The sequence below is a fragment of the Corvus brachyrhynchos genome, unplaced genomic scaffold, assembly GCF_000691975.1.
Source record: "Corvus brachyrhynchos isolate BGI_N302 unplaced genomic scaffold, ASM69197v1 scaffold23, whole genome shotgun sequence".
Classification (NCBI taxonomy): domain Eukaryota; kingdom Metazoa; phylum Chordata; class Aves; order Passeriformes; family Corvidae; genus Corvus; species Corvus brachyrhynchos.
Window position 1 is genome coordinate 862674 of NW_008238983.1, and position 10727 is coordinate 873400.

General features: G+C 40.0%; 1 protein-coding gene across 2 annotated transcripts in view; it reads right to left on the reverse strand.

Moving 5' to 3' along the window:
- The window catches only part of LOC103618744 (cadherin-6), a 104005-nt gene that overhangs the window by 56455 nt on the left and 36823 nt on the right, over positions 1 to 10727 (reverse strand). The gene's annotated exons all lie outside the window — the stretch shown is intronic.

Genomic DNA, 10727 nt, shown 5'->3' on the forward strand with positions numbered 1-10727 from the left:
GGCAGCGGCACAGCCCCGCCGGGACAGCGCCAGCACTGCCCTGCCTCGCTGCTGCTAACGCCCTGTTTCTCGCTCTCGCTCTCCTCTCCCCCATTCTTTTCCCGTTTTCCTTTCTTGTCTCTTCTAGCCCTCTTTCGTTTGGGCAAGTCCTTTTACTTTCTGTTCTTGTTATCAATAAACGGTTCTCAGATACAAGGTTCGCCCCGTTAGGCTTAATTTCGTTCCCATCAATTTTTAAAAGAACTCTCCGCAGTTCCCCACAGTGGAACGCGACACTTAGGTTCTTAGAGAAAGATGCACCAAGACAGAGAATAGACCCTACTCTCTCATTCTAGCAGATTACACTATGAATGCACAAGTATATGTGCCTTTACTGCCCCTGAAACAGTTCTAATTCAGAGTTCTTGGTGGAAAGATACAAACTAGTCCCTGGCTTCATCATTGTATGAAGTGTTTACCACCAGTATCTTTGGAGGAAAAGGAGGGTTCTACCCTGGAAGCTCTAATTTATATTTAATTTTGTAGATGATGTGGGAACGCATTGACAGTATTCTGACATTTTCTAGAGGCTTACCCAGCCAGCACCAGTTAAGTCTGTCAGGTAAACTGAGCCTGCTTAAATCCCAAACAATTCTACAGAGCCAACTAGCAGTGACAGTAACGGGACTGCAGGCTCTGGATTCACAGCTTCCCTATGCAGGAGAGTCACTTTCTAGTCCCCCAGCAAGACCCTGCAGCAAGAGGAACTCTCTCTACTCAGTCCTTGCTAGGAGGACTCTCCCCTGGCTCAACCGTCACGTGCTAGTGTTAAATCTGTCAGGTCTGCAAGAGGGGAACACATCAACATCTTTGTCTTAGCCTGAGGAACCAAAGGTGAGGAAAGCCTTAATAGGGGAGGAGAAAAATGGCTAAATAGTGACTTCTGCATTTACTGTGCCAGATATGAGAGTCTGTGGTATGGAATGAGACATTCTAGGTAAGGATCTGGTCATCTGTTGTTTGGATTTTACCTTATTGCAAAGCCAAGCCAAAGGAGCAATTCACAAGTCTCTAGGAGAATTTGAGTCAGAGAAGCCAGGACCCTAGGGTGTCCTTGGGGCCGTCCTCTCTAACGTGAAGGATGTGATTCCTCTAGCCTGGAGGCAAAACTGCAGGGAAATGATTAAGTCTTTAAGGAAAATCTGCAAAAAAATTACTTTCTTACCATGGAGGGGGAAAGGTTAAAGTGACATTAGTTGCACAAAGAAAAAAAAAAAGTATTCCATCTAACTTCAAAAAATAGAAGCTTCCAAATTTAGCATATTCACTTCTTTTCAGTGTCATATTAATATATTTTAATAAATCATATTAGTACATTTTCATATATAGCAAAGAATTTCTTGCTGGATATTTTCAGTAATAGCTGAGTTTCATGTGCTCAGAAGCTGTAACACTGCAGACTTGTCCATAATTGACTTGGACTTAAAACACAGTTGTTGAGTTTGAGCTCACTTTACAATTATGTCTCTCTTATGACCATTTAAATCTGAAAGTCTCCATCTAATAATTTTCTCAAGTGTGAATAAGCTTTTACAGCACTGAAACCCAAATGCTTTTTTTCTTTATTGTCCATGAGGCTTGCCTTTGTAAATATCAGTCATAAATGGAACAAAATGTCACTTTTCCAGTGCAAAGATAGCTGATGAAATTTTAATCTTCTGATAGCTTTTTTTTTTTATCTCTTTGTTATATAAACCCATATACTCTAGCGATCATTCCTGTAAATACACCACTGAAATAACAAAACAGAACAGAGCCAAGAGAGAATTCAAACTGTAAGATTTGTGGGTTTAAACTAGAGGTACTTTATGAAGACATCAAGTACACAATGTAATTGCAGCCAGCAGCTGTTAATTATAATGTCTTTCAAAGTCATTTTTTTATTCAGTTCTCTCAGAAAGCAGGAAAAAAAAGGTGCAGAACTATAAAAATAACTAAATGCAGCAGAAATACTAAGATAACTACTACCTCCATCCTGCACTGGGGACTATTAACATGGTGGTTTTGTACAATACAACTGATTTAATCCTAGTGGACCTAGTGAGAGCACCAGGCCTCACAAAAGCACACACTGACAAAAGAGGGAAAGTGAGAAATGTATCTCCTTCTTTGATTCGTGAATGGCCATGGCAAAAGATGACTGTATGGATTTATTCAATAGCTGGTGAGTGAACTGATGATGATATTTGTCTGTTCTCAGAGATTTTGATTTTTTTATCACTTGGTATTTGAAAAGAGCCTTAATGTCATACTGTTCCAGAGATGCCCCATCTCAGTCTCTGTAGTTAGCCACACTGGGCGTGTATCTTTTATCCACTGTGCAAAAACAGTCTCAACACACAAGACAGAGGAACGACACAGAAAAGGAAATCTTGTTTTCACTGTATGGCTGCATTAAGTGACATTTCTGTGGTCATTCAAGAATATCTATGGAAGGGCTGGAACCTGGACCTAGATTCTTGAGGCATACAGCAGTATTCTAATCACCAGGATATTATTCTTCCTTTCTGATGGAAGTCCAAGTCATCCCACCTGTGCTTTAAGCACCACAAGCACCTTTGCTGCATGTACTGGCTGGACATTGGTGTGAGCTGGAGGATATGTGGACACTGTAGCTGGAGCACCTGGAAAAGGATCTGACGTTCTCTGGGTGTAAAGGCAAGAGCAGCAACGTTACGCAGGTATCACAGGCTGGTCACCTCTGCAAGGAGTGATACGGGAGAGGAAGGACAGACACAGCTCTAGCTGATCCTGTCCTCTTTGTGAGCTACCTTTGTGTGGCACTAACAGGGAGCAGGAGCTGGTCTTGCAAAATGCTTCCAGCTTCTTCTGCCTTTTCCAGGTGATGTGGGGACAGGCCTCCACAGCATTTCAATGTCCCCCTGCAGCAGGAAGCACCCTGCTAATGCTGCTTTCTAATCTAAACCAGGGACAGGTATGTGACTAGCAGATAATACAGACTAATACTGTAAATTATATTAAGTTGTTCCTTGACAGAGAGAAGACTAAAACAGCCAAGCAATCAACTACGTTTAGTAGTTGAAATCAGTAGTGCTCCTACTGCTATGCATATCTGATATGCATATTTTTTATTCCTGATGAATACCTTAATGGCAGAGAGTAGCAGATGTGCATGGAACTAGAGCCAGAGTTTTCAGCAGTACCCAAAGCAACCCTGAAGCCATGAAAATGCTTGTAGGAAAATCTTATTTCTTGTTGCAGTACTTGATAGAAGTCTGCAGTATTGTCATCTTGTTGTCCAAGTTACTGTTGTTCTCAGACATGCAATAAGCTACCATCAAATTATAAGGTTGTGCTTTCCCCTAACCCTTTTTATTTATCTGTTTAGGTATGTTAGAATACAGAACTAGCAGGCTCTTCAAAACAGGCATGTCGGCAAAAAGAAATTCAGTCTACACTACGCATCAAAATTTGTTGTCTGAAAAGGAGCCTAGCTTCCCTATCCAGACAATAGAAAGACTCTTAGGTGACCATCAAGTGCCTAATTTAAAGTGCTTTGTCTCCCACTGAAAAAGCTACATGGTCTGAATACCTGTTGTTATATTTCTGTTTAGACACTGGAATTTGGAAGTCTCCTAGACAGGCTCTTAGAAGTGATCAGTGACATTTTAGGCTTTCTGTTGTAAAGCAAAAATAGAGCTATTTTAAACAAGACTCCAGTCTGAGGAAGGTATGGGATGCCACCACTCAACAATATCAGGTAAGGAAACTACTAAAAACCTTTGGACACATTAAAGAAAAACCTGGTCAGCTTCTCCCTTAAAACTGTTTTTCTTGCTCTAGGGGAGATACCCTGTTTTGCTTTATTCCATGCACACTCAGCCTACCATTTATTAGGTATCTACCTTCATGCCATCTGAGGAAAATTATCCACAAATTCCCATAAATAAGACAGAACCATAGGCAACAGATCCTTTCTGTGCTGAATAGCAATTATTGAAAGCCAAAGTGTCAGCGATACTCTCCAAACACAGGAGAAAAATCTGGGCTTGCAGATGCTTCAGTGGCATTGCAGTTCTCCCTCAAGTACTGTAGAGTGATAATGATACTGCCACATGCATAGCCAGGAATAAAAGAAAGGAGGAGGTAAGGTGTCTTTTCAATAAGCACAGGCATATCTTCTCATGAAAGACTGACTATTTTTGACAGTAGCAATTAGGCAGTTCAATAACAGACACAAGTAAAAGAAAATTCTTTGACAGGAGTGTTTTGGATGTGCTTTGGGCAGTGTATATTGTTGTGAAATATGATATTAATTGCTAAAATCCTGATTTATTTCCTTCAGAAGAAACTCAGATACTGTAACAACAGAACCATTTTAGCAAGTGAGGGCAAACAGGTAAGGAGATTTCCCACAATTCTAATTTAAGCATGTTAGAACATATGCACTTTTCCTAGGTACAAAAGAGATTATTCTTTTCTACTTTTTATTTACAACTGTCTGTAACTTCACATTTCTAGGATAGCCACAATCCCAAATGGTATGGCTGCTGTCTCTTTTTTTTTTTCTTTTAGTGACCTTAATCTTTTCTGCCTACGTTTTGCAGTTCTCCACTACAGTGACTCTCCTCGCTACCCCTGTTCCCAGTGTGCCCCATTTCATCTGTGGTAGAGCAAAGCAGTTGTCTTTCTTAAGCAGTTTTCTATTCACCAGCTGCTGCTTGCATTTTCCTCTCTGCTAGAGGCTCAGTGCTCAGTACATTTTTCTTGACTTCTTGACAGAAACATATGCTAATTTCCCACTCTGAAGTTAGGCAAAAACAAACGAGGTGGGACATAAGGTACTGGAACCTGGGCACGATAGAAATAGCTAAACTTTGACTTCACATTTGATTGTCAGGAGCTTTCTTATCTCTCTTAGACTTTCATGGCCATTTACCAATGTGAAATGGGTGCAGAGTGCTACCAAATCAGAAATACCTGCAATGCTCAGCTCAGTGTGGGCAAATGAACTCCACTTGTGCAAATTTGCTCCAACAGGAGAAATCAACTAGCAAATAAAGAGATGCCCATTAAGACTGATTTCATTTTGAATGTGCTATTAAAAGAACTGTAGATTAGGAGGTCATGTCTCTTTTTTGATGAAAAGGTCTGTTATTTCTTTGATCGTGATAGTAACTGGCTACACTAAAACGCTCTAGATTCTCTAAAAGCTTCTTAATGTTACCCTTATTAACTACACAGCTGAAGAAGCTGTAGCAAAAGAGAGGAGAACTAATGAAGATAGGCTGGCCTCCCTTCTTAGATCTTTTGATCCTACTTGTGATCCTGTTAAGGATCTAGGAGACCTTCTCAAGCAGGGCTAGACTGGATGGCAGAGGGTGGAGATAGCCACGGGGACAGCCCCAGGAGGCCTAGCATGAGGAAGCAGCTGCAGCAGCGAGAGGGACTGACCATTTCTGAGTCACTTCAGAGTTACTAGGACAGAATAATGAGTACTAAAATGGGAATAAGGCATGCTTGTGGTTCATTCAGGTGAATAAATACCATACCATGCTGGCAGGGATGTTCTAGCAATTTGACAAGTAGGACATTCTGTTTCCAGTAGGATGATATTTATTCATTGTTCAAGTGCATGGCAGAAGCAGCTACACTCAACCTGCGACTTCAGGTGAGGCAATAAACTTTACCACTTCAGTGTATATTTCCAGCCACGATGACTCATTACTTAACTGAGGTTTTGTGAACAGTGAGTGATGTTTCTGAAACTCTTGAAGTTTCATGAATAGGAAACACACATACTTGCTTTTCAAATCACTCATCTGAGAGGTGGCTTTCTTCTTTGAGAAGGGCCTTTTAATATGTTTTTGCTAGTAATTTTATGTTTCTCAGAATATGAAAATGTATAAAAGAATAATGTTACTTATGACTGAATAGCTTCTGAAGTATTTAATAATGCCACTTATGTCACTAGTTCTTTGAAAAACCTTAATGAGTTGCTTAATTAGAAATACTGAGGAAATTTGAATGGCAGATTTTTTCCTTTTTTTCTCTTGGTTCATACAGGTCTGCATACATACATTGTGAAAATCAAATACGATAGAGGTGACTAACTCCTTTGCTTGTATTGTTAAAGAATATTCCTCTGGTGAGGAGTTTTCTCTGGGCATTGAAACCAATAAAATGTATGTGATCAAATGCCTGTAAAAATGTTTCTTCTTAGGAATGGGAAAAAAAGAAAACAACATCAACAAAGACAGGAAAGACTGCAATCTGACTTAAAACAATTGGTGTTTCTGGTATCGTTAAATTCTTTGCAATTATACGTGGAATCTCTTTGGGATATAGAGAGTTTGTATTTTTTGCAAGTGGAGTCTACAATGGAATTACTGAAATCTTCCCCTTGTGTAATGGACACTTGAATATGGTGCTTTATTTTTAAAATCTGTTCCAGACAGACTCTTTTCTATTGTTTTCCATGTAAGGGAGCTGAAGCCATGCTGCAACTCTTAACTATATTGTTAATGCTAAATAACTGTGATCATCATATGCAGCAAATTGGGGATTAGAAGCTTCTAGGACAGCTCTGCTTTTATGTTTCAGACAACTGAAGGAGCTAATCCTAAAAATACAGAACATGTGATTCAAGTGGTTGTTCTCAGTCCAGGATTCAGTAGAACATTGCTCTGTGCAAGCCAATGAAGACAGCAAAATTGGCCTTTGCTCACTGGAGTTTTTGATTTTGATTCTGAATTAATTCCATGGAGCTGCCAGGATTGATAGCCAAGATCAAAAACACTGGAGAAGTAGCTTGGGAGAAGCAGAATTAAAAGAAACCATTTCTGTATGATTTGAGCTTTTATGCCTGTAAACAGATGTCCCTGTTTAAAAAACAAAGAGATACTAATCTGGACAAGAGAGACTTCTGTTTCAGAAAATCCTTTTCATCAGGCATTCCCCTGAGTAGTTAATGCTAAAGAAAATTATTCCCAGTAAGAAAAGAAACATGACCAACTGAGGTGCCAGTACAATCTCTGATGCTTCCCTTCACATCAGAGAGGGGTAAATCATCTATTCTTCCATTAATGTAAAGACTCCATGTATTTTAAGTATTTTCTTGAGCCAAAACTAAACTTCTCTGATGCTCTTATGGAAAGCAGTGAACAGAAACAACCAGCCTCAATCTTGTCGAAACTGTTAAGAATTTTGTGTCAGTAGAGCCAGCATGTCACTCTTAATTTTTTAAAAATGTTTCTTAGTTCTACTATTGCTTCTTTCAATTTTTGCTACTCTTATTGGCAAAATTTCTGTTAGCCTGATTTTAATGACAAGGGCTTAAATGACTGGAACTTAAGTATGACTTGAAGTGATCAAATGTTTGCTGACTATATCCAGAGAAATCCATGCTTTCGCAATAAAGAATGCAATTAGTTAAATCTCAAACATTTCTAAAAATTGCACTTATTTGCACTCATAGTATGTTCTACTTCAGTATCTTAAATATTGCATGCATTTCTAGCGCGTTGTGACTCTCATGGGCTTGGGCTGCTTCCTTCTGGAGAGATAAAAGACTTCTTCTCGTCAAGGTCACTTAGCTTTGATCCTAAAGTCCTCCCAGTTTCTGCTTTCCTGTTTCCTTCCCACCTCTCATTATGGGCAACTGATGTAAGCTGAAAATTGTCAAAGTGTCCTGCAAACATGAGTGTTTATTCACCTAAGGTACCCACATAGTCTCCATTACCAAAGAGTTTGATCACTTAATAATCTTTACTGTATTTATCCTCAGCGTAATTCTGTGAGAACTGCGAAGCTACCATTCCTGAACACGGAAAGTGAATATAAAGACCAGACCTTCAAAGGCATTTAGAAACCTCACTCTTACTGCAATCAAGTCAATGGCATTTAAGCCTCTTACACCCTGACATTTTAGACCTAATGCAGAAACAGAAGGCTATAGGGACACCAGAAAGTCTGAGAAATTATTATGAACTGAACATGGATAAACTTTATAAATACATACAAGTTTCTTTGTCATTACTCTCTAAGATTGAATGTGTTTCTACACAAGTCTTGACAACTTTGCTTTTATTGATCTCCTCTTAAAGAAGCTGTAAAACATTTACAGTTTTATGACGTTTCTTGCCTGCTGGATGAAGACAAGTTTAAAAACAAAATTGAGGCTATACCAGCCGTTTGTTAGCCCTATCTACACATTATCTATTTAATTGTCTTGTGATGAAATGTTGTTTCTTCAGTTACATGAGAAATCCATAATTAATCTGTTTTATACCAGAAATTAGATTCTTTCTCCTATTTAAAGCCCTTCCAACTTAGCCACCACACAGGTGTTGGGTACACACAGGTAATCTGAGGGGAAGTCTTCCCCAGAATTATCTGCCTCTTCTACCTTCTCATAATTGCTAACCAATACCCTATTCTTCTGATTTACTGCAAGCTGGTTTAGATTGTAGGTGGTAAGATGACTGTTTTTCAAGCATGGGCACTTGTAAAGCAGTAGGGATTACCCAAGATTCAGTCTGTGTATGGAAATACAAGATTCGACCTACTTCAGTCTAAGATGTATGGTTTTAGATTTTCATTCCATTGTTTATAAATGCCTGAAGTTTGTCACAAATGTGATACATCATTTAGTCCCATATTCCAAGTGTTGAGCTTACATGTGTACATATATGTATTTAAAAAATATATGTATTTAAGTCTGTACCTTTGTGCTGTACACTACTATCTAAACTGATCATGGCTATTGAAATGCTACTATTGTCAGTAGAAAATGCACTTTAATTTCAGTGCTGAATAGCTCACGTGTTTCCTTGATGTTAGTATCCAGAATAGGATGGAGGCTTAAAACCACAAGTCACTGTTCCTCAAAATGGAAGTGTGACTCTATCAGATGTGAACAGCTTGAAAGAAAACCTCAGGTGTTTGGGGGAACAACATGGAACACTTTGACTGCAGTTTATTTGGCTGTAACTGGAAAAAACAAGTAAGAAGAGTTTTACTGACATAAGCATTGATGTAATGGGCATGTACAAGACTGCATCAGCAGTACCAGTGGGAGCACAGCTTTTATAGAACCTTAGGAAATGTTACCATTGCTACCAAAATCTTGCAGATTTTGTTTTACCTTAACACAGGTCACTTTGGGCTTTGCCTGGTCCTGAGCTTACATTAGCTTGTTTTGGCTGAATCAGCAATTGCCCAACAGATGACTAATATCCAACTTATATTTGGTGTTATCTTCACTCTGTAAAATTGCGTGGTTTTACCTTAAAGAAATTACAGCATGCGTGTTGTTCCAACACCTCTTAAGTGAATAACCAGTAACTAAAGTTGGGCACTAATTAAAAAAGTGATATTAACAGACTGCGTAAAAACCCCAAGCAGACCCAGAACTAAAGATATTCCTCCCAGTGAAGAATTTAAGGTGCTAATTATTTGCTTTTGCTACTCATAAGAAAAGTGAGTGTGATGTAGCAAAAGGAGGTAGATAATAGGAGGTTGGTGACTAACAAACTGGGTACTATTAATGGGAATTAGCAATAATTAGATAATATGGACTATAAATGTTAGCATCATTGTAACTGGACTTGGAATAACTGTTTGATTAATTTTGGTTTTACTGCTGAAATAATAATTAGACTAACAATAAACTCCAATTGTCAGCTCTGCATAAAAGGTGTGTCCTCAGGTGCCCATAATGAGATTTTGACTCTTTGTCAGATGGGCAATTTTTATGCAGCAGAAGTGTGGAAAAGGGGAAAATAATAAGTAGCAGCAAGGAGAAAGAGGAGTGGCAGCAAAGAGGCTTCTAGCTTGGCAGTGCTTCAGAGCTGGGACACAGCTGGTTATCCAGCTGTGATCCTGGGATGCAGCCAGACAAGGAAGACTCAGGGCACACCCCTCAGATGTACCTTTTCAGGCATTTATATTAATCTCATGCCAGCAGCACTCTGACATACCAACCGTCAATGCAGGGGTTGGGTTCCAGCCCAGCAGGGGATTCAAGTGGGTGTCCCTCCCCTGTGCCATCCTCTCAGAGCAGCATTGAAGGCAGGGCACTGTGTGCAGTCATGAGGGCTGTGATTGCTCTCTTGGTCACAAGATAATTTTTGCTCTGGAAGCAGCCCCTATTCTCAGCAGTTTTGCACTGCAGGGACGTGCCCCATGCCAAAACAGACAGCGTCAATTCATTAGTCAAGGCTGACTGAAATTCGGAGCCGCATCTCAGAGGTGCAGCCTGTACGGATGCCTGAGGGAAACGTGGATGAGGGTGACTTTAAGCAGCCTTGCTTTCAGCTGTGCTCTAGAGCCTGAAGTGGCCTCTGACAAAGCCTAGGCAGTCCTGAGGAGCTCTGTAGTCACCACACCAACCTGGGTTTTGCAGTTTGGCCTCTATCTCTCCAAATCCAAGATCATCCTCGGACATGCGCCCATGGCTGATAAAGTACGTGAGCAGAGCTGCTGAAATTCAGTTCCTGTGCAATGAAGTCTGAGGGAGTGTGTCCTTCCTGGTGGCGTCTGGGGCTTCTAAAGTTCCTTTATCAGCTCTTTAAACAGACCCTTTGGCAAATACGGAAAATTTGGGAGTGATGGCTGGGTCCCTATTCATCCAGTTGCAGCACAAGGTGTGACAGACAAGATGGTTTTCTCCGTCATAAAAAACCTAAAAAGCAACACGCCTCACTGCTCTTGAAAGCTAAACAGGG